Genomic DNA, 27,950 nt, shown 5'->3' with positions numbered 1-27,950 from the left:
GGCTTAGCTCCATCATTATAAATCTTATGACTTTCTCTACATTTGTGAAGGAAAATTATTATGACTCAAATTCCATATGTTTTGACCAGCGAATCATTCAATGTGAATTGTGTTTCAATGTAAGCAATATTTTAAAGGTAAGTTCCATAAAACACACTAAAATTTTTGCATGTGGGAAAAAAACTAAACAATAAAAAATAGTGCCCTTGAAGTCATAAATTTAATAAAAACTAGCTTTAATTTAAAATGAAAATTCTGTAATTGGAGGAAGCTGGCCCTTTGTACATGATGTTTATGTAGGCTTTTCCATTCTGCCCTTCAGTTCCCTTACCTTGGAAATAAGTCAAAGAGATATATTAAGACACTTTCTTGATCTAAAGTTCTTTAAATCTTTCTCTTTTTTCTTCCCATTGTGTAATTACTATGTCCAAGTTTCTTTCTCTGAACTATGAAAAGCTTTATTAATATAGAGATCATAAGTAATGATCTCTAACACATCCCCAATTTACTCCTGTATTGCCTGCCTCAGTTAGTAGCAGCTTCTTCCTTTCATAATCACACTTCCTTTCCTCTCTCATCCTAAATGCAGGTAGCCATCATGTTTAGTAACATCCTCCTCAGGAAGGTTTCCCTGCACTCTCATGGCCTTAATTCTCCTTCACACTTAATGCAGTAACTTTCCAAAAATATCTATTGGATCATGGCTCTCCTTTGCTCAAAACCATTTACTAAGTCTTCCTTGCCTGTGGGATGAATCTCAAACACTGCAGCATCTCTTACAAGGCCACTCATAACCTGTCTCTCCATGCCTATCTCCATGGGTTGGGTCCAGTCCCTATGCTAGAACTATATAGGCTGAATAATGTCCTCCAGAGATGTCCATACCCCAATCCCTCCAATCTGTGAATATGTTACCTAACATGGCAAAAGAGATTTTGTAGATGTGTGATTGAGTGAAGGAATTTGAGACAAGGAGGTCATCCTGGATTTTCTGAGTGGTCTATTATAAGAAGTGCTTTTAAGAATGCAGGAGGATCACAGTCAGAGACAGATGTGATGACAGAAGCAAAGATTGGAGTTATGCAGGGCAATGAGCCAAGGAATGCAGGCGTCCTCTAGAAGGTGGAAAAGATGACTGAATTCTTCCAGTAGCCTTCAGAAAATACTACAGTTCTATCGACACCTTGATTTTAGCTCCATAAGACTCATTTTGGATTTCTGACCTCCAGATCTGTAAGGTAATAAATTACTGTTGTTAAAACAAAAAGCCACTACATTTGTTGTAATTTATCACAATAGCAGTAAGAAGCTAGTACAGGCTTCCTAAGGTAGATCAGCTTGTCTAACAGTTTTCTTTAACCTATATCATTAAGAAGCTTCAATATATGATAACAGTTACATTACTAATGTGTCTTTGAAAGTAAAGCTCAAAACTATTCTATGTGTATTGGACTATGTCTAAAAAGAAACGATTTTGATAGTAGTAGGCCATGGCAAAAACAATTGGAATAGAAAAAAAAAACTAAATAGGGTATTATCATGCTGCCGTCACAGAAATCTATATGAACATACACAAAACACTTTTCTTCATTTAGCCTTAGGTCTTCTGTCTGTAAAACTCTTCCAGACTCTTCCGAATCCAATATATTCATAGTCTATATCTACACAGGAATTTAGTTTAGTCATTAAAAAAAAGATCTTAAGTGTATTAATCACTGTATCTAACATTGACCTTGACATATTTGATAGAGGAAAGGCATTTGGAATAAGTAAAGAAAGCTACTTCTTGTATTTTATATCTCTAGTTTGCAAAGGCAAAATAAATTTGCCAGGTCACTGGTTCTCATAAGTAGATAGGCTATTAAATTAATCCCAGTAGCCATATATCCTACAAACCTAGCTACCCAGTTTATGTACAATAATAAATTAGTGATTGATCCCAAAGAAATACTATAGAATCAGTTATTTCAGTGGCATAGTTTTATTCTTTAAATCCCAGAGCTAGCCATGAAATTCAAAATGCTTGTATGAATATATTTAATAAGACACATAAATACAATGAGCTTTCAAAGAAATAATCCATGCATATGAGAAGTTGGGTAACATTAAAAGAAACTTTATCATCTTTTATCATCTTGAGTTTATCCTGAAATATTAAATCATCTTACATTCATTCTTGGCTTTTAAAGGACTTGAAATATTGTAACCAGCAGAATCTACTACAATCTATATTTTAATTTTGGATATATGCTATTATATCTGAAAAAATCAATAAAGAGAATTTACTTAAGATTGAAAGTGTAACTACAGAGTATAGACATATGATATATATACTATAGTAGGGCCTTTTTCTAAGATTGCTAATCAGTCTATCAGCATGTAAATTGTGAGCTCATGGAAAGTGTATCTTAGACATCTTTGCACCCTCAGCAAAGTGTAGAAATTCAGTAATTGTAATGAGTGTTTTACAAAGATACAGCATTATGCTAGCTGTCCTGTAAGCTACTTAGTATGTTCAAAGGTACCTATTTTTAAGAAGCATACAATAAAGTTGGGGATAAAATGGCTTTTTAAGCTTTACTTTATTGCGTACTTAATATGTGCTAGTCAAACTCTCATGATGACAAGCACATGGGAAGCTATGAGGTGAACAGTAAGGCACTGATAGACTGGAACTTATCGACAGAGAGGTGAATTAACAGCAGGTGGACACAAAATTGTGTCCCATGAAATTATTCTATATCACAGTATTTCTACAGCACATCAATCATTGGCTTATTATCATTAAGTATCTTTTAATAAAATATTATAGTCAATATAATTTTAATGCCAAGTGTGTTTATGCCATTTCAATAATTGAAAAAAATCTAATCTATGTGTGATATATAGAATTCTTTATTTAAAATGTTCAGGTATCTAGAACACTAAATACTCCAAGTATTCAAATAGTCGAGTTCATGTGGACATAGCGTAAGGATTTATAAAGTATATTTCATTTATTTTTATTCATTGATTCAAGAAATATTTATTTACAGTCTTCTTATACAAGTCATTGCATTTGGCAGTATATTAGCTGCAAGCAACAGTTATTTAACATGTTCAGCACATTGAATCTGCTTATGATCCTAATGTAGAAAAGTTAGAGACATCAGTGTACACAGTGCCCATGAACTGATTTGATTTCCTGGTACAATAGAAAGTGATGCCAGAATGTAACTTGAGCACCTAGCTAGTTTAAACCCCTTCCATATTCCAGTTTTACAGATGAGGAACCGAAGGCCCAGAGAGAAGTAACTTAGCCAAGATCACACAGTAAGATACTACCACAGTCAGACCTAGATCTCTCTCTCTGATTTTCTGACTTTCAGGCCATTGTAGTTTTTACTGTGCTGAGCTGCCTCTACAGTAACATTTTTTTCCTCTCAATTGCCTTAATTAGTCTTTGTTTTGATGTTGGATATTCACAACCCAAGAAAAAGAGCGAAACTGCAAATACACTGTTTTGAGATCGAACATTTGAATTCTCTTTGGATGATATAGTGGGTGGGAAGAAGGGATTATTGGGAAATAATTCTCCATGACCATTTCATGATTCTGCATACTTCATATCCTCTGATCATTTCCAGTCAAATTAAGAATGTTTGTATAAGGAGAAATTACAGGGTAGTAAAGCTTAGAGACATCTCTCTCTCTTTGGAGATAGTCAACATTAACAAAGATAAAGACCTCTTCTTCCTTTTTTCAGAGACATTTGCTGACCCAGAGTTTAGATAAGGTTTCTCTCTCTCCAGGAGAGGATCACCAGCAGCCCTAGATAAAACCAGAATTTCCTAAGTTTCGGCTTCCTCTCCTTTGATGCAATGAATTTGAAAAATTCATCCATTGCATGTGCAAGTGTACCATCTGACTCTCACTGTTTCGCCCCATGAAGATTTGGTCCCAAGAAACTGGTGCGAAGATGTCACTCAGACTGCTGCTTCTGTTGTGAGTAATTGGCTTTGTTTCCAACCCGGAGGTTTTGTATCATATGTACATATAGGCTACTTTGTTAATTGGCAAATCAGATAAAATTTCAGATCTTTCAAAGTTTATAATTTAAGTGGGAGACAGAGTTGAATTTTTTTCATAGCATTCGGATTAGTTCATGTAGTAATGAAATAAGCTATAAATCCCCATGATGACACAAGTCTTTTGGAGTTGCAGAACTGTTAGATATTTCCCCATCAATCACTTACAGAAATGTTTTAAGTCACAGTACATAGTTGCATCCAGTTGTATAGTTCAGATACCAAAGTGTCCTTTGGGGACAAATGAAACGAAGTGGTACTCTTTGAATTTATGCCCCTGGCATTCTAACTTAAGATAGGAATCATTTAATTTATACCAATGGCAAAATTACTTTCTATAAAAATGGACCTTAGAGATCACTAGTCAAACCCACTCAGATTTACATTTGCGAATTTGTCATTGATGACAGTTTAAATTTTCCAATTTTTGTTAGGACCAGATGGTTGGAATGAAACAAATTTAGAGCAAGGCTAATGTACAAACAAATTAAAATCTTTGAAAGTACTTTAAAAGCCACTATTGTAGTTTGAGTTAATATCAACTACACAATCAGCCAGGATGAGGCACTATCAATTCTCAAAACCACCTGTGGTGTAAGCAGTCTTACCATTTAGCAAATGAGAAAATTTGGACTCAGAATGATCACCAAGGACACATAAGTTAGTAAATGGAAAGGTTGGATTCAAGCCTGAGTCTCTGGGTCTAAGTCCTCTTAGGTTGTTCCTACTTTGTAATCTGAACACTCCTCTTCCTCAACGACTTATGAAGAAAAAAATCTCTTTAGGCATTATGAGATAATGGAAATAGCTCATCATTTGCAGTCTGAAGGCCTACGTATAAATACTGATTTTTCCATATCGTATTTTTTTCTTAATTTGTGGAAGGCATTTGAAGAATGTGGAGTGTAAAGAGTTCACTGTATTAGTAGTACATGATGGCACTGGAACTAGAATCCAGCCAGGTCCTGGCTTCTGGTCCAGTGTACTCACCACTATACCATGCTACTTCTAGAGAATTCTATTTAAATTATCTCAGTTATGGTATGTGGTATATTATGTCTTCAAACTCCATCTGCTTACATTTCTACCTATGCAAAAAGTAGAAGGAAAATTCCAATCTCAAAGGAATTCTCTCAATAGAGCTGGTAAGGCACCTAATATCTTAGTTAAAGAAGGCCTAACATGTATCACAAAGGACAGTCATTTTTTATTTTTGAGAATGATCTCCACATGTGGGAACTTTTTTGGTTGGGGACTACTGGCTAGATTGTATTACATGTCCATAATTGACTAATTTTTCAAATTAATTCATAATTGTTTTATATACCTTCTGTAGATCATTTAATTTACAGATAATTTCTTTTCTGTGATATTTTCCAATAACTTAATTTCAAGATAATTGTTATTCATTTAGAACAAATATTCTTTGATCTCAAGAGAATAGGGTATTGGCTTTATAAAACTTGCTCCCATTTGGATTTGAAATGTAAGCATTCCTGTAATAAAAAATATGCAGATATGAGTTGAATACATATCTTATTTAAAACTCAGCATGTAATAGAATATAATCATGCATAAGATGTTCAGCTCCTTTCATGGAAGATTTGCATTGCAGACAATAACAATAGATTTTATATACACAAGGTGTAGTCCTGTGTAGGTACAATGGGGTGGTTTAGGAACAAAGACAGTTTAGCTAAAAATGGGAGTAAGAGCCATTCACTGCCCTCACAGGAATCACAGATAGCCAGGGAAACAGGGCTGTAAACAATTCACATACAAAATTAAAAGTGTGATAATCCTTGACCAGCAGGTCAATGAACAAGTAGGAGCAATCCAAGATTTGCAAGCAACAAAGAAACATGATCAGGATTATATTTTAGGAAAATTTATTTGGTGGTCGATTGTGAGATAGAGGAAGATGGAATTTAAGAAGTGTAATTAGCACAGCAACGGCCAAGTCCAGGTAAGAGATAACCTATAGGTTTGCAGATGCACCAGAGTGTAGTGTCCAGGACAAGAAAAGGAGTCTTTTTGTTCTTTTTCTTGCTGGGCAAATTACATCTGGAGCTTTCTGTTCAGTTTTGGGTATGGCACTCTAAAAGAGATCAGATACGAGAAGTGTGCCAAAAGCATGGGTAGCAAACTCACATGCTTTCAGGGGCCAGACAAGTAACAAAGACAAGAGAAGACTGCCAGGTGTGAGGGCACAGGCTAACACTCTGTGCGTGTGACCAGTTGATTGGTGAGCATGTGTCCTATTGAAATAGCACAGGGATGCAGGCCTGGTTGGATGTCTTACCTTTTATAGAAAATAAAACACATTTTTTTGTGTGCGTGATGTACTGATTTTTTTTAAATGCCGGGTCACAATTTTTTTTAAACATAGCGTAGGTAATATTGTCCCGTGGGCCACCACTTTGTGACAGTTGCTTGAAAGATTCTGTAAACTATCATGAAGAATGTTTGAAAGAGGTAAAATTTTTAGACTGTGTAAGAGAAGGCTGATTCATGGGCAGCGGGAAAAGGATGGTGGAACTTGAGGCCTACTTTCAGACAGCAAAGGAATATCATGGGTGAAGGAATGACTGGTCCTGTGTGATTTTTTTTAGGGCATAAGTGAAAAGAATAGGTGGAAGTTTCAGGAAGATAGATTTTAACTACAAATAAACAGTGCTTTTGAATGTCCAGATTTTGTAAGATTGGTGACAGTTGTCTTGTAAAGTAGTGAACCCACTGTCAGTGAAGGTAATCAAGCAGAGGAAAGATGAGCATTTGAAGAGGATGCCGCAGGGGGGGTTCATTCTCGAGCCCTTTTAAAGTAAAATATTTTTATGATAACTTTTCACTTTGAATCTCTGTGATTCTTTCGCAAATTTCTAGCTCAGCATGAAGAAGCCATTGGAAAAGTTTGTCACAAACATTAGGGGAAGTGTGGACTCCATTCGTAGCAATCAGTACCTAGAGTGAGAAAGGCAGTGTGGAGTCATTGGGAATAGGCCTAAAGTAGGGATTAGGAGGCCTGAGTTTGAGCCCTAAATCTGCTACTTACCTGATTGTGTGACCTTGGGTAAATCACTAAGATGTTCTGGGTGTCAAATTCCTTATTAATAGAATGGGCACTTTTGAATGGATTAGGGTTCTTACCTCTTAATATACCTAGGAATTACCTGGGGAGCTTGTTAAAAATGCAGATTCATTGACCCCATTGCCAGAGATTCTAATTTAGCAAACGTCATACAAACTATCAAAGCTCTATGGACTTGTGGACTTTTCTGTATTCAGATTGGATTTCTAAAATTAGATATTTTCATTTCCAACAACACTGCACCTTGTCTTTTTAGGCATAGGTTTAATGATCTATTTCCAGCTTTTTTTTGCTCTTTCATTCATTTATTTTATTATTTTACTTTATCCTTGGAATGGGTGAAAATCGAGGAAAACTGACATTTTCCTGTGGCTACATCGTTTCTCCCCACTTCCCCAAACAGGAAATTTTAGAAAATTAAACAAAATAGTGGGTAAAACTCCTTTATCTGAGTTGTGCAACCGATTTGGTCCACTTGCCTTAAGCCTATTTTAGACATAGATTTTATCACTCAAATGGAAAGAAAGGCTAGTCCTCATTTCACCCACCAGTACCAAGGGCAGAGAAATGACAGAGTGACAGAGAACTTGAGATTCTTCCCAGAAATTACCTGCGACCTCTCTTACACAGTGGCAAGGGATTATCTGTATGTTCAAGTGTGAAATCTTATTGGTCAGTGAGAATCCAATTCAAGCTAAGTGATTAAAATGTTTTGGTGTAGGTAATTTTGTCAATTTTGTCACAATTGTATTAACACTAGTATTGACATTTTCATTTTCTACTCATCTTTATGATGTAACAAAGGTGTACGAAAGCAAAATATTTAGCTAATTGCATCAAAAGGTATTGCTATATATAACATAGAAAATAGTCCCAGCTCCTTGAGCATAATTTTATTCAGCCAAAGAATTCTCTAATTCTTCCTCTTATCAGGCACTATTCAATAAAAATATAATCAGATATGTAAATTTAAAATTTCCGTTAGTCTCTTTAAACAACTAAAAACAAACAGTTGAAATTAATTTAAAAATACATTTTATTTGCCACAGTGCCTTGTAAACATTTCAAGCATTCAGTAGCCACATCTGGTTGGTGGCTACAGTATTGGGTGGCAAAAATCTCATCAGTTAACCTAGGAGTTTTCCATTGTTTGTCCCTATTCACTGATTGTGTCCCCAGATCATAGTATCCCTGTCCATCCCTAGTGTGATCATGGGCTTCACTGTCAGAGGACTTCACTGTCCACACCCCTTGGTCTCTCTCTTCATCCTCAATAAGCTCTTGTTCTTCCCCTCCATCTCAGTCCCCTAGTCTGGTGGCCTCACCTTGATCTTACCAGCCATGATGTCTCAAACTCTGATATAAATTATGTCAATTCATTCTCTGACTTTAATATCCTTCCGTTCCAGCTTTCTCATTCATCCATTTTCACTATAACTGCCTTTTGTCTTCATTGGAGCATCTAGTGAAATTTCACCTCAATTTTCAGTCCCCTGGGTGACCTGTATCCAGCTTAAATTCTATGCAAGTTTATAGGGCATCATTTCAACCACTTTCTCACCAGGATCCTCATACCCTTTTCCACAGCTTCATCATTTTCCTCAGTTATCCTTTCCCCCAGTTTTACTGAGTTATAATTAGATAGATGATAGATGATTGATTGATTGATAGATATGGATATAGATATATATTAACTGGATGTTTTGATACGTTATACATTGTGAAATGATTACTGCAATCAGCTAATTTACAAATCATCACCTCACATAGTTAACATTTTCCTTTTTTCTTTTTTTGTGTGTGGGAACAATTAGTATCTGTCCTCTTAGAAAATTTCTACGATACAATAATATTGTTAACTGCAGTCACCGTGCTGTACGTTAGATCCCAGCACTCATTCATTTTGCAGAACTGAAGCTTTGTACCCTCTGACCAATAGATCCCCATTTCTCCATTTCCTCAGTCATCTTTTAAACTTTGTATTAAACTTTGTTCAGTTCTTTAAATGCACCAGTCTTTCTCTGGCCTCATAGCCTTTGCACACAAATTTTTCTCTACCTAAAGCATTTCTTTCCTAATTCACCTGGTTATGGTTAAACATCACTGTGAGAAAATGCTCTACCTGGAACACCCCAACTTTTCTCCAGATTGGATTGGGCCAGTTTCTGCTATTCTCTGCCAGGAACACTTTTTACATCTCCTATCGTGGCCACTGTCACAATGTATTTATTATAGCTGCTTTTAAAATTGATGTATTCTGTGCTAGCTGGTTGGCTCTATGAAGACAAAGGCTTTGTCTTTAATATTATCTACCATGGCCATGCTATTTTTCTTCATAGCTCTTTCCACTATTATTATAAATTTATCTGAGGTTGCTCATTTAGGGTCTGCTTTATCTAGTAGATTTTACATTCCATATGTGCAAGAACCAGGTCGATTTGTTCACTGCTGCATCCCCAGTGTATAGGATGGCACCTAATACATAGTAGATGCCCCATGCATATCTACAGGGATAGAGGGAGAGAGAAAGGGAGAGAGGAAGGAAGGGAAGGATGGACAGATAGAAGGACAATATAGAAACCAAGCTGCATTTGTTGGTTTGCAGATATACCATCATGTGATAGATTGAAATACTTGTTTGCTAGTTACTATAGGGAAGCTAGAATAAGGGTCTGAATGTGTTATGGTTGAAAGGTCAGTTTATGTGCAGTTTAAACATATGAAAGCTGACAACTAACGGTGGCATTCATTTTTCTTTTTTTTTTTCTTCAGTGTTCATCTTATGACCAACACTGCTAGGCTCTTTTCATCCATTATTTCAATCTTCGCAACAACCTAAAAGATCATTATCTATTGCTTTTTGTAGCTGAGGATACTTAGAGAACTATAGATGTCCATACTGTCCCCATTTTATAGCTCAGAGAGCTTAAGTACCTTCACAAGTTCACACAATTAGCAAGGGCGAGAGGCAGGCCTGCAGATTGGGTCAATCTGCCTTCAAAGCCAAGATGATCACACTGCAGCCCTTACATACTGCTCCACAGTGATCCTGTTATGACTTCTTTGATCACATATTAGCCTCCCTGGACCAGAAAGGAGAAAAGGTACTTTGTGATATAAATGTTTCTCTGTGCTTCTGTCTAGGCTAAAAGTCTAGCCCAGTGAGCTTCCCTCTGGTGGAACATGAAGCCATGTGTTCCTGATGCCGACCCATTAAATGCTCCTTGATTCTTGTATTGTTACTACTTACCATCTTAGACTTGGAAAGTGTGGTTTATTAGAATCAGATGGATGAGGGACACTTTCTTACCCTCTCAAATACTTAGTTTTTTCATATGTTAAGTGGGTTAAAATTAGCAGTGAATATTCCAGAGATTTTTGCTGAGTATTAAATGGAAAAATATGTTTAATGTCCACCCCAAAAGTACCTGACACTTAACAAATATTACACATACATATTTTAAGTCCCATCGAACCACTTTAATGTGGCTTCATGCAACTAATGAGAAGACAGGACCACAGCTGCTGCATGGTAGTATCCTTTCTTGCTAGAGTTCTAATTTATTTGGGGAGATACACTGGACCTCCGTATTGTTCTTGATAAAGTATGAGCCATAGAGCCAAAGTGAAAAGACTTTAGCATTCCTTTTTTTTTAAGAGTTGAAATAGAAATTCCTGGCTCACAGAAGATAATCACATTTATAATCCTTATATTTTGCTATACAACTCAAAATTGATATCAACAATTTTCTTACAGCAGTGTTTTTTTTTGAATCTTTTCCTCTCATCTGGCTATATATATATTCATTGACACTGTGCATAGAACCTGAGGATTAGATGAGGTAAGAGAAGTTGAGATGGACAATATTTATGATTCTGTGGCTTCCAAGGACAGTGATTTCTCTATTTTGAGGTCAAGCCTCTCTTCTGGCTGTTCCATAGTTTACAAAGGAAAGCCTCAGTGTGGAGCTTCTCGCTCTTGGATCCAGTTCCTGCTCTGATCCTCATTTGATCTCCTCTGCAGTGATGTGAAGGACTGTAGTACTTAAATGTAAAAATTACTTAAACTCAGAGTAGTTAGGAGTGTATTAGTGTTTGAATCACCCATATACTGTATTGTAGGATTCATTGTATTGTTAGAAACAGAAAATTTATAATATGGGAAGTGTTGGTTCAAGTCATATACTTAATCATTGATGATTTATTGATATTTTAAGTAAAATTAAAGTATAAGAAAAACAACGAATTTTGAACTTGTATAAAACTGGTTCAGAAAAAAATCTAAAGAATTTTGTTTAAAAAGAAGAGATGAAAGATATATGTCATTTAAAAAAAAACAATAAAGTGCACTTCCAAATTTTGGGAAGACGAATAAAATATAAGAAAACATATTTTTTTATCTCTCATCAGTCATGGTGAACTTCTGTCTCCCTGAAACTGCCATTTGATCTTTCTAAACTTGCTATAATAGCACTTACTATAGTCAGCTCTATATCAGGATTATTTAGGTTTGTATCTGGCATGTTCTTGAGTAGAGGATGTCATAAAAGCATTACTTGTTATATGTTACTACCAGATACTGTAGCTGCACACTCACGGAAGACCATAGGAGACAAGGCAGTTAAAAATAAATAAGGAAAGAAGAAAAACATATATGTTTAAAGGTGATCGGTACACTACTAAATTATAGCATTAACAAAGTACAAGACATAAATATTCTGAACATGTATCACTGATATATATAAAGTGAGGCCAAATTTTGTGACTCATCATCTCCTCAGTTTTGTGTTTATAGGCTTAACATTAAGCCTTCCCCGAAAAGCCTGACATCTCCCAAGGAAGCGTAACGCATTTATGAGTCGTTGTAAGCATATAAAATTTAGAGTACCCAACATTCTAGAATGATTTCCATGTCAATCAGCATGATGGACTAAATATTTTGAAGGGTTCTCCCATTAAAATAAAAATAGATTACAGACAAATTATAACATGCTCACTTTTAAAGCACCACCATGTTTCATGAAAGCAAAGAAAGCCAGTAAGCGTTCAAAAAGGAGATTCATCAAAAAAAATCAGGAACTGAAACTTCTAAAGGTGGGTAAGAAAATATCAAAGAGTCACTCTGTGAGCAAGAGTCTGCCGTGGTTGTAGACCTGATCAAAGTGAGACTTCTGTGTTAATTCTGTACCACTGAGGAAGGCTAGAGTGTGATAGGTTTCTAAGTACTCCTCATCTTCTGGCAGAAGGAGACATCAGTTCTCTTTGGAAGACTGCAACCCAATGTATACCGTCAGTATTCTGAACAGTTAAGTTCAGTAGCAATAACTCGTCACCAAAAACATGAGGAAGCAAGTGATCATGAGTGAGAATTAAACAGCTTTAGACTGTGTGTGTGTGTGTGTGTGTGTGTGTAGTAAAGTCATTATTTAGGAAATGTTTAATGAAAGAGAAGATGAAGGCAATAAAACCGGCAACCACTGAGAGTATACAGAATGACCAGCAAATTTGAAAAAGAACCAAAGAATTCTTAGCAATAAAGAATTCTTACAGTTCACTCTACTCGTTTATGGTGATGATATGTGAAGCTGAGGAGGCAGTAATTAGATGCCTTGTTTGAAGAGATTTCTGGATCAGATCTGTGTAAGCAATCCAGGAAGAATTTCCAGTCCATGAGCACACCAGCTAGAGCTGCTGTCCACCCACACCTTTCCGAGGAAGGAGAATGGACCTTGGATCCTTTTCTCATTTCTTTTTATAACTTATTATCTGATCTTTTCTGACTAAACCTCTCTGTCCCTGTTTCTTTTTTTTAAAGATCGTGAGTAAAGCAATACAACATATATGACAATAAATAAAATACATTAAAGTACAGTGTATTTTTATATACAGTAATTGTTTTTAAAATTTGGCAACATATTTTATAGGATTGTCTGATTTCATGATCAGCAAATAAAATACATTCAAGATCATAATTTTATAACTCCTTTTATGAATTCAGCTTTATAATTTAACCTGGTGAAATTATGGATTTCTCTTATGAATTCGCAAAATACTACCTGGCCTCGTATCTTTTAACAAAACAGCCATAGCACACCCAAAGATTTCCTTAACTGCTAAAGTGTGAGGGAAGTACTTCCTTTGAATTTCCTCCAAATCCTAACATTTCCAGTTGTTTTCTTTTCCCTAGAAAAAAGTAGATACTGATAGCTGACAGTAAGACTTAATTATTATGTTATAGTGATTAGTTTATGTCTGCTGAGATTTAACAATGCCCAGTGAGAGAATGTAAACCTAATTTACAGAAAGACCGAGAGATTTGTAGTCTATAGAGGAAAATGGGGATTAATATGGTCCACACTTACAAATCCAAATTTGATCACAGTTCTCAGTAGTTCGTTGTCTTTTGGTTGCCCTGTATACCTGAACCAAGTAAGAATTGGGACCCATGGATTTCAATCATATGCTAAGCCAGCTAAGGATATTCAGTATAGGATATTTAATTCAAGCTGTAAGAGCCTGGCCTTCTGTCACTCTCATCCTGACATTTAGTAAAGCTCCAAGTTTTGCATATTCTCTTCTATAGTGACTTTACACCCATCTCTTCCTTTCCATTTCCATGGTTACCACCTTTGCACACATCCTTGTCCTCTCACATTGGATCTTGTGAATCACCTCCTTGCCTGCAGACTCTCTACTCCTAATGTAGCCTTTACATTGCTGACAGGTTAATCTTCCTGAAAAACAACTTTTCATCTATTGTTCCTTTGCATCTGAGACCAAAAGTGTTGTTTCTGACTCCTTTCCTTGCTTTATTACTGTTGAGCATCAGTGATCACCTTCCACATTATGTTACCCTTTGTCTACATTTGGTGTCTTCTGTACACTCTAGTTTTCCAAATTCAGTCTTAGAATTTTCTGCTTCTTTCTCAGGTATTTATAAGTCTCAGCCTGTCTATAGATAGGCACTTTGGTCAAAAGCCATGCAATTTTCTTCCTCCTGGAAATTGTAATGTGACACCACCCACATTAAGGGTTTATTTTTCCTTTTTGATATCCTATGAGTTATCTCCCACTTCACCAGAGAGTCTGGACTAGTGTTCCCTAAGCAGAACTTTTTTCCTTTCTGGCTTGCATCCATAGGATCAGAAAACAGATGACATTGGCCTTCATAACTGTCTGCCCTCTTGAGATATTTTTCTTCCTTACTTTTTCCTAGATCTGTTTTCTTTTGTTTTACAAACACTTCTTGTTCAGCACTTTATTTGAGGATGGGTATTCCCCTAGTATGTTTTCTTTCTGCTGTGATGTCCAGTTTGCTTTGCTGCATCCATAGTCACGTGGAGAGAAACGTGCAGAGCATAGAGTGCCCATAATCAGTGTTCAGCCTCCATGCAACATGTATATAGATTTCTGTTTCTTTCTGTACTTACTACTTCCTGAAAGCACCACATTAAGATATATTTATCCTTTCATGTGAACTAACTTTCTAACCTGCTCATCAGCACTTCCAGTAGACATAGTGTCAGCCATTTTGCTAATATACACTACTCGTATTTACAATGGGAAAGTATTGATGTGAGAACACACTATGTTCAAAGTCAGGTCTACAGCCATGCCACCCTGAACGCGCCCAATCTCGTCTGATCTCCAAAGCTAAACAGGGTCAGGCCTGGTTAGTACTTGGATGGGAGACCACCTAAGAATACCAGGCACTGTAGGCGATAAAAAAAAAGTCAGACTATATTCAGTTAATAAAATAAAGCTATGTCTTCCAGTGCTATACTGGTCTTGTACTTAATAGGCACTCAAATGTTTTTGAATGAAAGCAATATGTAATTACAGGTTTTAATATTTTGAAAAAAGAGTGTCAAAGTTGTTTTCATAGGTAATACTCAGCATCGTCCTAATATGTAAGGGTCGTTCTTTGGAGATAATGAGTTCTCCATCCTTAAGTTGTTCAAACTTAGATTTGTTTGATCACTTGGAAGGGACATTAGAATATCCAAGGGTGACCTAAACCAGAGGTCAGTAAACTATTAAGCACAGATCAAATCCGGCCTGCTACTTGCCATTATAAATAAAATTCTGTCATAATATGGCCACATTTAATTGTTCAGATATTGTCTATGGTTGCTTTCAAGCTACAATGGTACATGTGAGTAGTGGTGACAGAGAAAGCCTAAAATATCTGAGGAAGTAAGCCCGTTAACATGTAACCTACATTGGCCATAGAAAATGTATGTCCCCTAAAGCGCTTTGGTCTAATATATTACAAGAAAGTATGCTAATCTCTTGCAACTTTATTCACAGTTTTTTCTTTGTGTGTGTATATATGCATTTCTGGGAATAGGGCTCATAGTTATTATCAAATTTTCCATGCAATATCTATGTGACCAAAAAATCACTGTTCTATATGCTTCTTTTTGTGATTACAACAAGAATTCATCTTAAAATTTTTATAAAGCCTATGATGAATTTTTCCCCCTATGTTTGGTACCTCTAACTTTTGCCATGTTTAGCCTATACGCTTCAATTATGCCAGGCTATTAAACTGTCATGTGAAAATCTAGATGAGCACGACATCATCAGACTCTAAAGATGACATCTACATTGTTGCTACCTTTTCTTCTCAAGCAAGAATATATGTAAATGCCAAAAAGAGCTCAGTGAAATTTTTCTTTTTTACAAAAAAAACATTTTATCGAGATATCTTCACCATAGAAAACACTATCCACATTTAATGTATGCAATTTGATGAGTTTTGGGATAAGTAAACACACCTGAACATCACCGCCAAGGCCATAGACATATCCATCACCTCCCAAAGTTATTTCCTGCCCCCTCTGTTATTACTTTTATGTGTGTATGAATGTGTGTGTGAAGAACACATAAGATCTCTTAACAAATTTTATCTACTGTATACAATATTGCTAGCTATAGGCACTGTGTTGTTTATTAGATTGCCAGAACTTATCTAATAACATGCCCCCCCAAAACAAAGCAATCACAGGAAAGTCACTGGAAATGGACTTTATAAAGGGAAATCTGATATGTTTATCAAATTATGTTTTCTTTTTTTAATGGATTCACGGCTAGACTATATTTCCTATCCTCGTAATCAGTTGGAGGCATTTGACTTAATCTAGAAAATAGAATGTGAACTCAGGTGATGGACCTCACATTCAGGGCTGGCTCCAAAAAACTCTTATGTGATCTTATGTACACACTTCCGTTCAAAACTAGATAAAGTGTATTTTTCTTAGGCCTTAAGGGACAGTGGAATGAATCACTCAATGGAAGAAGTCTCCATTCTTTATTGACTGTGTGAAACATGCCAGAATAGTTTATTAAGCCCTATTATTTTGAAATTGTTTATTAGGACAGTCTAATGGTCTAATGGACTAATATATCAATCAGACTGTGAAGAATTATGTAAATGTAAAAAAAAAAGTAGATCCGTAGTACTCTTAATAGGTCCAGGAAGGCACTCAGCTGTTTAAAGGGCAAAATCACAATTTTCTAATCACTTGATTATGGTGTTATCAGATTTTAAAATAGCCTTTACTAATACAGTTATTAGGGTAATTTCTAAGACAAAAACCGTCTTTTCTTTAGCATATATTGAACCTGTTCTATTCAGTCTGGCTAACATCCAGGTCTTGAAAAAAAAATTTGTTTGTAAACAGAGTAAATCCATCAAGATAAGGCTCACTTATCAACCTTTCTAGGCCAATTTATATCAAATAAAAATAAAGTTAAATTAGAAAAAATTAAATGAAAAACAAAACACTAAAAGCTCAGGTCACGATCTCAGAGTCAGACCTGAGTTCATTTTCTCCAAGGGGGAATTCTTGCTGACCATACATAATTATATGAGAATAGATTTTAAAAACATCTTCCCTGTTATATAACCTGGTAACCCGCTCGCCAGGCTGAAAGGGAAATAACAGAGGTCAAATTAGAGAACTCTTATGACATGACAAACTTTTTACTTTTCTTTAGAGGAAACAATAAACTGAGAAATTTGGGGTTCATCTCCATGAATGCTCCTCTTCTGAAGAAAATGTGTTAATTGTGTTATGCATGTGTCCATGTGAGAGTGAATGCATGTGCACACGTGGGTGTTTTTTGTCTAACTCTTACCAAACAGGAAAAGAAAAACTATTTCTAAATAGTTTGGAGCTAACAGCTGTGGGACTTTAACTTGCTATTCCGAATGAATGGATTATCATAGTAACTATAAATGTAGCAAACGTCCTTTTAGCCTGTAAAACAATAGCTTCAACTGCCAAAGAGCCTTCCTTATCACTCCCTTTATTCTCTTCTGTGTAGCGCAGGCTGCTAATGATTTTCTGCTCATGTAAGTGGTAAACGCTGAAGTACCACCTTAGAGTTGGCACTGTGATCAGTCAACATCACCTTGTAGTTGGGCTTGCCCATCTTGGTGACAGGACCCTACCTTTGAATGCATATTGCGAAAACCTTAGAGGCTGACCTCTAGAATCCCATAAACATACTAATGGCGATCCTTAACATTATCCTCTTTTTTTTCACTTCCCCTTTCTCAACAAAAACACACAAAGTTTACAGAACAACAACAGTCTTAATACTCAGTTTTTTTAAGTAAATTTATTTATTTAAATTAATTTCAAGTATACAGTACATTGGTTAGACATCTATAATGTTCATAAAACAATCCCCTCAAATGCTCCCTCCCTCCTCTGGCCCTCCACTTGCACATCATATTAATGGTGATTGCATTCTGTATGTCATGCTCCCCATTGCCATGAACATCTATCAACCACTAATCTGTACTTCTTTAACCCTTCACCCCATTCTCCCAGCCCCCCAACCCCCCTCCCCTCTGTCTGTCACCAAATTGTCCACTATCTCTGTGTCTGTTTTTATTAGTTTGTTCTTTTTGTTCCTTAGATTCTGCATACAAGTGAAATCATATGGTATTTATCTTTCCCTGTCTCACTTATTTCACTCAGCATAATAACCTCTAGGTCCATTCACGTTGTTGCAAATAGTGGGATTTCCGTTTTAATGGCTGAATAATATTCCATTGTACATATGAACAGAGAAATGCAAATTAAAACCACAACGAGCTATCACCTCATATCTGTCAGAGTGGCTATCAATAAATTTTAAAAAACAGCAAGTGTTGGTGAGGATGTGGAGAAAAGGGAACCCTCATACATTGTCTGTGGGATTGCAAATTGGTATAGCCACTATGGAAACAGTATGGAGGTTTCTCAAAAAAATTAAATATAGATATACTTTTTGACCCAACAATTGCACTTCTGGGTATTTATCTGAAGAAAACCAAAACAATAATTCGTAAAGGTCTATGCACTCCAATATTCACGGCAGCAGAATTTACAAGAGTCCAAAATATGGAAGCAACCTAAATGCCTATCAACAGATGATTGGAAAAAGAAATTATGGTTTATACTCAGTTTTGAAGAGAGAAAACCATGATTGATTCTGTCATCAGGTGATACAAAGCAGTTTCTCTCTCTCAAGGGAACTTTTCATTACACCGTATACCCTTCCTAACTCTCTAGCCTTATACCTCCGCCACTAAGCTTTTGGTGATCTATTATACAACATGGATTTGTATTATGAGAATGAAAAATATTTTCACCTGTTGTATATGCTCTACCTAAGTGTACCTACCCTGCCACTCCTCCTCCAAACTCCCCTATCACTCCACCTTCGAGTCAATGTTCAAATGTCACTCTGCACTGTGAAGTCCTTCTCTGTCTAGCCACCAAGCACAGTTAGTTGCTCTCCTGCTGGTATTTGCACAGTATGCAGTACATACCCTTTACCTATTATGGTTGTCTCATTTTATAGCTATTAGTCAATATATTAGTCTCCTGTGTAGGACCTTGTGTTCCTCAAGGGCAGAGAATGTATCCTGTTCATTTCTGTCACACCTAGTCCAGGACCTAGAATGTACATAATAGTAGTCAACAAATAGGTATTGAATAAATTTGTGAGTATCCCATTTCTGCATTTAATCGGCATAGCATAGTAGTTTAGAGTAGGGGCTTGCAGATGGACTGTCCGTCATTCAAATCCTAGCCTTTCCATGTATTGGCCTCGTAGGACCTTGGGCAAGTTACTTATCTTTCCTATTTACTTACTGTAAAACAGAGATGCTGATAGTACCTGTCAAATGGACTTCTTGAGAGGATCCAATGAGAAGATGGCTGTAAGGTCCTCCATAAAGTACATGAAATGCACTAAATATTTAATAAATGGCTCTGTTCTTTTTTTACACTCCACCCATCTCTTAACAAACCAAAACTGCTAGGTAAATGATATTGACAGGGAGGACTCAGGGAGAGATTTTTTATTCCAGCAAGTCTAATTCCCAATCTGAAACAGGAGACTATATTGAGTGGGTATTCACCAGTACATATATCCTTCTTGATAGATGAAAGTAAGTAGTATTGCATTTATGTTTGACTACAAATGAAATGGAAGATCATCAAATTTGCCCTTTCTCTGCAGTTGCAAAGGAAAGGGAGGTGTGAGTTACATTTAAAGACCCCACATAAAACCCTTAACCCCATTTCTTGGTCAATTTCAAAATAAATTGCTACATATTATGCGTGGGCATATTTAATTTTCAAGAGTTCATTTTGCAGTATTTTGCTTTAGATGTGCATAAACCCATAGACAATTGCAGGTTAACAGCTTGTAATGGAGGACGCTGTGAATCAGAAAGGCAGGAAGAATCTTGTTGTTGCTTTCAAAAATTATTTGAAGAATATCTTGTCTTGCTGATAAAAATTATAATCACACTGTATATTCTTCATAATATTGCTCAGCAAATTGTATCTTTTTTGTATAAACTTTGTCCTTGAAAATAGGTTATTATAGCAAAGCAAACTCTAGCTTTCCCAGGCAAATAACTTTCCTGAGATATGCTTTTAGATCTTCACAGCCTGTCTTTGTTCTGTTCTTGTCTACACTTTTCAAAGAGTTAGAAATATCTGCAATGTATTTGACACAGCTACAGCTGCCTTTAAGAAATAATTGTCTGTCTGGTTGATGTAAAACAATATTACAAAAAAGTTGGGCAGGGGGTGTGGGTAGGAAACAGACTATATGTTTATGAATCCCCAGAATATTGCTCTAATGTGGTACCATATATGTATGTGTATTTGTGTGTACATACACTGCATTGTACTTTTCTTTCTTTCTTTCTTTCTTTCTTTCTTTCTTTCTTTCTTTCTTTCTTTCTTTCTTTCTTTCTTTCTTTCTTCTCTCTCTATCTCTCTATCTCTCTCTCTGTCTCTCTCTCTGTCTCTCTCTCCTCTCTTTCTATTTACCATTTTGTTTCAAAAGATTTTATATTTTAGGAGAAATTTCAGTTTGCAGCTGCAAATATTGATAAAAAGTCCATGTTAAAAAACATACACACACATAAACTTCCAACGAAGCCAAACTAAAGAGGTCATTTGAAGTCATTCAGTTTCTCTAAGAAATTGTACACCTCGACCATGAGACAGGAGAAAGATTGTGGTAAATTATGAATTCTGATATGAGCTATGGGATAGCAGGGACATCGTCCACTTTTTTCACCATTTTATATTCAGAACCTAGGACCAGACCTGACACATAGTAGGTACTCAATAAATATTTGTTGAATGAATGAATGAATGAACATTTATCTAATTATAAAAGCCATAGAGGATCATTACATAAAATTTGGAAAATGTAGAAATTGTATTTCAGAAGATAGAAAAGCCACCCATTTGTCATCCATAATCCTGCCACCCGAGAGTGCTAACATGTATTCTTAAGTTTGCTTTAGTTACATTCTTTAAGCTTCAAGAAAAATGAACTCATTCAGTCTAAAACAACTAAAGTAGGACTGTAAAAGGATTCTCCCAGGTGTCTCTGGGACCTTGTGGTCTTTCATTCTCTTGTTTCTTTCTGTAGACTTTTTTTTTTCCCTTTGTGCTTCATCGGTGTATGAATTGCCAAATGCCTTCCCCCAGCTTCCCCAGGCAACCGATTTCAAATAGTTTAGTTTAAGTCACCATCACCATTTTCCTCCTGTATTCAGAGTCTCAAGATTCAGGTGAAAAACTGCTATTTTGACCAATCAATAGATTACCTTTCTCTGCGTCAGTTAAACATATAGTACTTCTTCTGTCCTATTCTGATCAACTGGAGGATTGTGGGTGTAGGGCTGTATTGCAGGGACAGTTCTGAAAAGAGGCCCACAATAGATAGGCACTCAATGAATGTAAGATCAGGGACCATACCATGCCTTTCACCATTTCTGATGCATCGTAAGTACTTAAATGAATGACGGATGTGCAAGTTAAATAAAGAACATATAAGTGGAAATCCTTGGAAGCCATTTTTTTTGAGTTGAGACAGAAGTGACATATAACATTGAGTAAGTGTAAGATGTACAATGCGTTGGTTCAGTACATTGATATATTGTAGTATGATTACTGCTGTAGTGTTAGCTAACATGCCTATCTTGTCACATCTTTATCATTTCTTTTTCGTGGTGATAACAATTAAGATCTAGTCTCTTAGCAACTTTGAAGTTTATAGACCAGTATTATTGACTATTATCACATGTTGTGCATTAGAATTCCAGAACTTATTTGTCTACTAGTTGTAAGTTTATACCCTTGAACTACATCACCCCAATTCTCCACCCCAGCCCCTAGTAACCACCATTCTATTATGTTTTTACAACTTTAGTTGCTTTAGAGTCCATATATTTGTCTTTCTCTGTCTGACTTATCTCACTTAGTATAATACCCCTAAAAGCCATTTTTGTCATACAACAAAGTCTGATGCATTTCTATGTGTGTATATGTTGCAGGGGTGGCACAGTGGTACAGCATTCTGCGTGTGTGTGTGTGTGTGTGTGTGTGTGTGTGTGTGTGAAAATGTTATTGCTTTTCCTGGGTTGCTCTCTCTGCATAAGGAGTGACAGATTGGTACCTTATGTACCTGACAGTGCATGTGGCCTGGCATTGATAATGAACTGGTATAATTTGGTCTTTCTTTTAAGGCTGCAGAAAACATAGTTCATTCCAAAAATGTGCAGTATGGCATCTACATAGACTGTTATATTTTGAAAGTAGGAAAAAAGGGGTCCAGAATTTGTTTTCTTTAGTGAAAAAGCTTCTTATTGAAATAGCTTTTCAATTAAATACAAAGGGCTCACAAAGACCCCAGAGGTACAGAATGGGCTTCCAACACAGTGGTTCCTCTTTTATCACTAGTGAATATTGGGCTTTTGTGGCAGATTTCATTCTGTCGCTTTATGAAGTTTGAAAAGATACAGACTTCGTGATCTCTAGGGTCCTGCCTAAATCTGATAGTTTGTGATTCAATGAAAACCATGGTTATTAGTATAATCAGCAACACTAGCTATGCTATAATATATCAACCACATCCCAATACGTACACAGACAAAAAATAACACTGAATTCGTAATGTCCCCATGACGCCTCTACCTTACCCTGAAAATATAGAAATAGTTTTTATATTACAAATGGACATTTAGATATTATATTTCAAGAACATACTGGATAGTAGAGAGTAAGGGTTAATGGAGACTCTCAAAATTAAATTTACTTGGGGCATTATTTGTACATAATATTTCAATTGTTCCATCCTGGCATTTTTTTCAAATCAACTTTTTAATAGTCTAGACAGTATTTTAAAGATAAACCATTCTCTCAAATTTCATAGTACATAATTTCATTTTATTTTCCCCATAAAATGCATCAGCTCAAGCAAAGGCCATTCATCACTTAGACCTTATAATAGATATCTGTGTTGACGTATTAGTTGAGTTAACTGTTCCTATATTTCGCAGAACCTCGCTAACTGTATATGGGTTTTAAATTGTGTAAGAAACATAGTCTCCATTCAGTACCCACTGCTCAACTTTCTTAAATCCCACTTTAAGTCATGCATTGTATAGACTACCTTATTCCATGAGTAAAGTTTATCATTTATAGATTCACAATGTCATTTTCTCCATTTTAGATTCTATATCTATTTTTTATGTAAAATATATTTATTTATGAATTACTATTTGTAGGAGTCTGATAGTCTACTCATAGAGTTCTGGGAATGGACGGTGATGCTGGTTGCACAACAGGATGAAAATACTCAATATCACTGGACCGTACACTTAAAAATGGTTAAGATAGGTTTTATGTTATATTTATCATACCACAATAAGATAAACCCGTACATGTATTACATAAAGGGAAATCTTTCTGATTTTGAAATAATCTACTCTGTAATGCTTCTCTTTAATGTAAAGCTTTAAAAACAATTTTTGCCTTTTTGTGCAATATCAGACTAATGAAACTTTCAAGTCACACAAAATAATTGAGCCACATCTATATATAAACTGATTATGCTAAGAGGTTTGAATCAAGTATGTGTCACAGAAACTGTGCAGCTATCCTGTCCATGTAGACAAGTTATACTTTAAAGGAAAAAACCGTGTGCAGTTTTCAAATAAGTTAAAAAGCTTTAAACATAGTTAAAGAGTTAACTGTGTACAAACACTTTGAAAACTCAAAAACACGTTCATACACAAAAAAACCCCGCTAATATTTGAATAAATAATTCTGTCTCTTTGGAAACATAACATTTCTATAATTGATCATGTAGCAGTAAAAGTTGGGTATTAATGTCTGGGAAATAATCAGCAGGTACAGAGGTTGCTGTTTTCTCTTTAGTGTTAGGCATCGCATTGGGTACAGAAATATGTGGATGATTAATGACATTTTAAAAATTTACATTGAGCCGTGTTGATTATGTCAGCACTATTTCTAGTAAATGCCCTTCTTTCAAGGTAAGAAGTGCTTCCACTTTAAAAACAATAACAATTTTAATGTCCAGTGAACTAGAAGACTGAGGTATCAGTATCTGAATTCTACATATTTTGCAGAGGAGAATGATACAAAATTGAAACAAAAAAGAACTTAAAAAATTATCTTCAAAAATGCCTATGCCTTTTATGGTTTACTGTCAACCCCAGTTTTTTAAGTTCCATTTTAAAACTTTGCTTGGAATACATTAAATCACTAGAAGGCGTAGCATGGAAAATTCCAGCTTCAGATATTTCTTTGGATAGATTTTAGGTTTCTTCCTTGAAAGTGGAGATACATTAAAATGCTGAAATTCACTTCAACTGTATGCTTATTTCTTGGCTGACACAATTACAAGAGGGCCTGTTAATATTCTTATAAAGAGTTGGCGATATCACTGTTCGCCATGAAATGTTAAAGAAAAATATCCAGCGACACTTGTTAAAGATGATAAGGCAGACTGTATTAAGGACCCTCGTGCTAGATATAAGGACCACTGCAACTGGGATTTTACAATAAGGTAGAGATTGGGTTCAAATCTGAATACGTTGTGTGCAACTGAGAAATTATAGCCAAGGGGCAGTGTGGAGAGTCAGTAAATGGAAAATTACCAAGAGGAAATCAAACTTAAGGGGGATTCAGGCTAAACTGACTTAACAGGATTCTTTTTTGCCAAAGACAAGAATGAACCACTATCTAGGGTGGCTGGTTAAACTGACCTAGGATGGTTGTTAAAACTGGATTGTGTAAGGAATTGCACAGGTTGGCCTAGCAGGAGGTTTGGGAGCTTGACTAAGATTTGATTAACAAAGAAGCTTTGTCAGTGTGTGGTGTCATAGTAATGAATCAGTTCACTTTGGTATTATTTTCTATTATAACCCCGTTTTTATCATTTTAATGTTTTGTTTTTGTTTTTATTTGATAAAATATATTTGAGTTAAATGTACTACTTTTTCCTAGCTTCTTTACTTTTGTCCTGGAAGGAATTTTTATGTTTAGGGGGAAATGCTTAAAATATTTCCTACTATCGATTTTATCAACTTTTTGCTGAAAGAGCACCTGATGCTTAACAAAATGTTTAACTTAAAAAAACGCATATGTATATACAATTCCTCTCTAATCACACTCTAAATTTAAGGTCCGTTTTTCTTCCAGTGCCTTTAAAATTTATCCCATCTCCTATAATTCAGTAGCACCCAGTCCACTGCCTCTTTATGAAGAGAATTGTATCTCAAAAACATTGGTTTCATTCTATTTTTCCCCTAAATGCAGTTTTCAATTTATTCCAATAGCTAAAATAATGTGGTCAATGTCTTTCTTCTTTTTATCTTTATCCTATGGACCTCAAATGCATAGAATTGATTATATCATAATCCTTGGCTCCAGATATACCATTACAATATTTATCCAGGAATGGTTCTATTCTTTTCTATATTTCATTACTTAATTACTTTACAAATTTACAAATTTATTCTTTTTTTTTGTGGCCGAGTAATAATCTATTGTATATATGTACTCCCTCTTCTTTACCCATTCATCTCTTGATGGGCATTTAGCTTGCTTCCATATCTGGGCTATTGTAAATAGTGCTGCAGTGAACATAGGGATGCATATGTCTTTTCGAATTAGTGTTTTGGATTTCTTTGGATAAATGCCCAGAAGTGGGATTGCTGGGTCATAAGGTAGTTCTATTTTGAAATTTTTGAGGAACCTCCAGACTGTTTTCATAGTGGCTGCACCAATTTGCAATCCCACCAACAGTGCACGAGGTTTCCCTTTTCTCCACATTTTTGCCAACATTTGTTTGTTCATTTGTTGATGATGGCCATTCTGACAGGTGTGAGGTGATATCTCATTATGGTTTTAATTTGCATTTCTCTGATGATTATGAGATCTTAATCTGTGACAAGGACGGACCTAGAGGATATTATGCTAAGTGAATAAGTCAAACAGAGAAATACAAATAACATTTTATCTCAGTTATATGTGAAATCTAAATAAGAAAATACACAAACAAAACAGAAAGAGACTCAGATACAGAGAACAAACTGGTGATTGCCAGATGGGAGGGGCGTTGGGGGTCTGGGTGAAAAATGTGAAAGGATTAAGAAGTACAACTTGGTAGTTATAAAATAGTCATGGGGATGTGAAGTATAGCATAAGGAAAATAATACTGTAATAACTACATTTAGTTACAGGCTACCAGGGGATAACTTTGTAAATTATATAAATGTCTAACCACTATGCTATACTCCTGAAACTAATATAAAGTAATATTGAATTTCAACTCTAATTGAAAAATAAAAATTAAAAAAAAGAACTGTACTCTAGTTGACAGTATTGTAAAAAATAAAAATTTGGTTCCTGCCTCCTGTGTGTCAGTTTGTTAAAGTCACCATTTAAAGGACAAATAAATAGTACAGCACTTTGTTCCAATGGATTCATCATGATTAAGAATGCCAGGATGTGGGATGGTGGGCGGGTACTTCCCATGGAGAGAAACTTGGTTGAGAAGTATTCTAGATAAAGGAAATACTCAGGAAGTGAGGCATGGTGTGTACATGGAGAATGGCTAAAGCAAAAAATGGGCTAGGGAAAATAGGAAGAGGCCAGGTTGTTAATGGTGTTGAATTCTAGTCTAACGAGTTTGTATTTTATTTCATATACCCACGTAAGTGACATTTTGAAGTTTAGGACAATCCCATTCATCAAGCCACACTGTGGTAGGTGGATATGGGAAAGATGGAGGTGGATATGGTAGAAGGAATGGGGAAGGCGAGCCTGAAAGTAGTAAGATCTTAGCGTTTCAGAATTTTCAACACACCTATTTAGCTTTTGGTAAAGTTTGTCCTGTTTCTATGGAGTCCTTATTATTATCACAGCTACTTGAGCATTTTCACTTTTGATCTCTGTAAGTTCGTAAGTATTTACTGAGGTGAGAATGAACCGATTCCCCAGTGTTTGCTAATTATAATCCTGTTCAGCAAGGGCCAGAACATACTGCATTTACAGGAATCTGCTGCAGCATCAGCAAGCTATTGGTATTCAGAACACTCAGTTTGCTGGAACATTTAAAATTAAGTTTAAAAATATTTGTTTGTTGCTGCATTTTAATGTTTTAATTGTCTTACGATGCTTAATAGTTTGAATACTAAAGTGCCTGTAGAGCATTGGCAAGGAATGATAAATAAAACATACGCCCCTACCTTGATTTATGGGAGCCAGATCAAGCTGTTTTGTTTGTTTATGTATTATCAGAAAAATGGGATGTTATCCAACAGTGGTGCTACCAAGTGGTATCTGAAGATTATCGTTTTGGTAAACCCAGTGTGGAAAGACTGTTCTCCATTTTTCATGAAATAAAAATTATTCTATGAGGACAAACAAACTGAGACTCATGGACATGGACTATAGACTAGTGGTTACCAGAAGGTAGGGGATAGGGGAGGAGAGAAGAGGTAGACCGGGTTAAGGGGGTCAAATATAGAGGGGGTAGGGGGAGGGCAAAGTGGGTAAGGGGATTAAATATATGGTAGCCGAAGGAAACTGGACTTTGGGTGGTAAACACAATAGAATATACAGATGTCAAATTATAATGTACACCTGAAAATTATATAATTGTATTAACCAATGTTACCCCAATAAACTTCATTTAAAAAAGTTATTCCATGAAACAAGCCACTGTTCAATCAACAATCATTTGGCACCTGCCGCCGCTATAAGATTTATGCTGAGGCAGATAAGGTATAGAACAGAGTTTCTCAGTCTCCACACCACAGATATTTGGGGCTGAGATGATTTTTTTCCATAGGGGAACTGTCCTGTTCACTGTAAGATATATAATGGCATTCATGATCTCTCCCCCGTAGATGCCAGTGGTGACCCTCACACATACGCACACAATTGTTG

The 27,950-nt window shown here is 35.8% G+C and overlaps 1 long non-coding RNA gene and 1 pseudogene across 3 annotated transcripts in view; both read left to right on the top strand.

Annotated features, from left to right (window-relative positions):
* The window catches only part of LOC107520735, a 369,941-nt gene that overhangs the window by 248,360 nt on the left and 93,631 nt on the right, over window positions 1-27,950 (top strand). The window contains exon 1 of one of the 3 annotated variants that reach the window (XR_004952774.1): window positions 2,895-3,984. The exons of the other annotated variants lie outside the window; for them this stretch is intronic. This is a non-coding gene — a long non-coding RNA (uncharacterized LOC107520735). Of the gene's footprint in view, window positions 1-2,894; window positions 3,985-27,950 lie in introns of those variants that run through there. 3 annotated transcript variants of the gene reach the window in all.
* On the top strand, window positions 14,758-14,876 carry LOC118608430 (annotated as a pseudogene).

The sequence above is a fragment of the Rousettus aegyptiacus genome, unplaced genomic scaffold (genome assembly GCF_014176215.1).
Source record: "Rousettus aegyptiacus isolate mRouAeg1 unplaced genomic scaffold, mRouAeg1.p scaffold_m13_p_9, whole genome shotgun sequence".
NCBI classification, from domain to species: Eukaryota; Metazoa; Chordata; class Mammalia; order Chiroptera; family Pteropodidae; genus Rousettus; species Rousettus aegyptiacus.
Note: the sequence above shows the minus strand (reverse complement) of the source record. Positions and strands in the feature narration are given on the sequence as shown.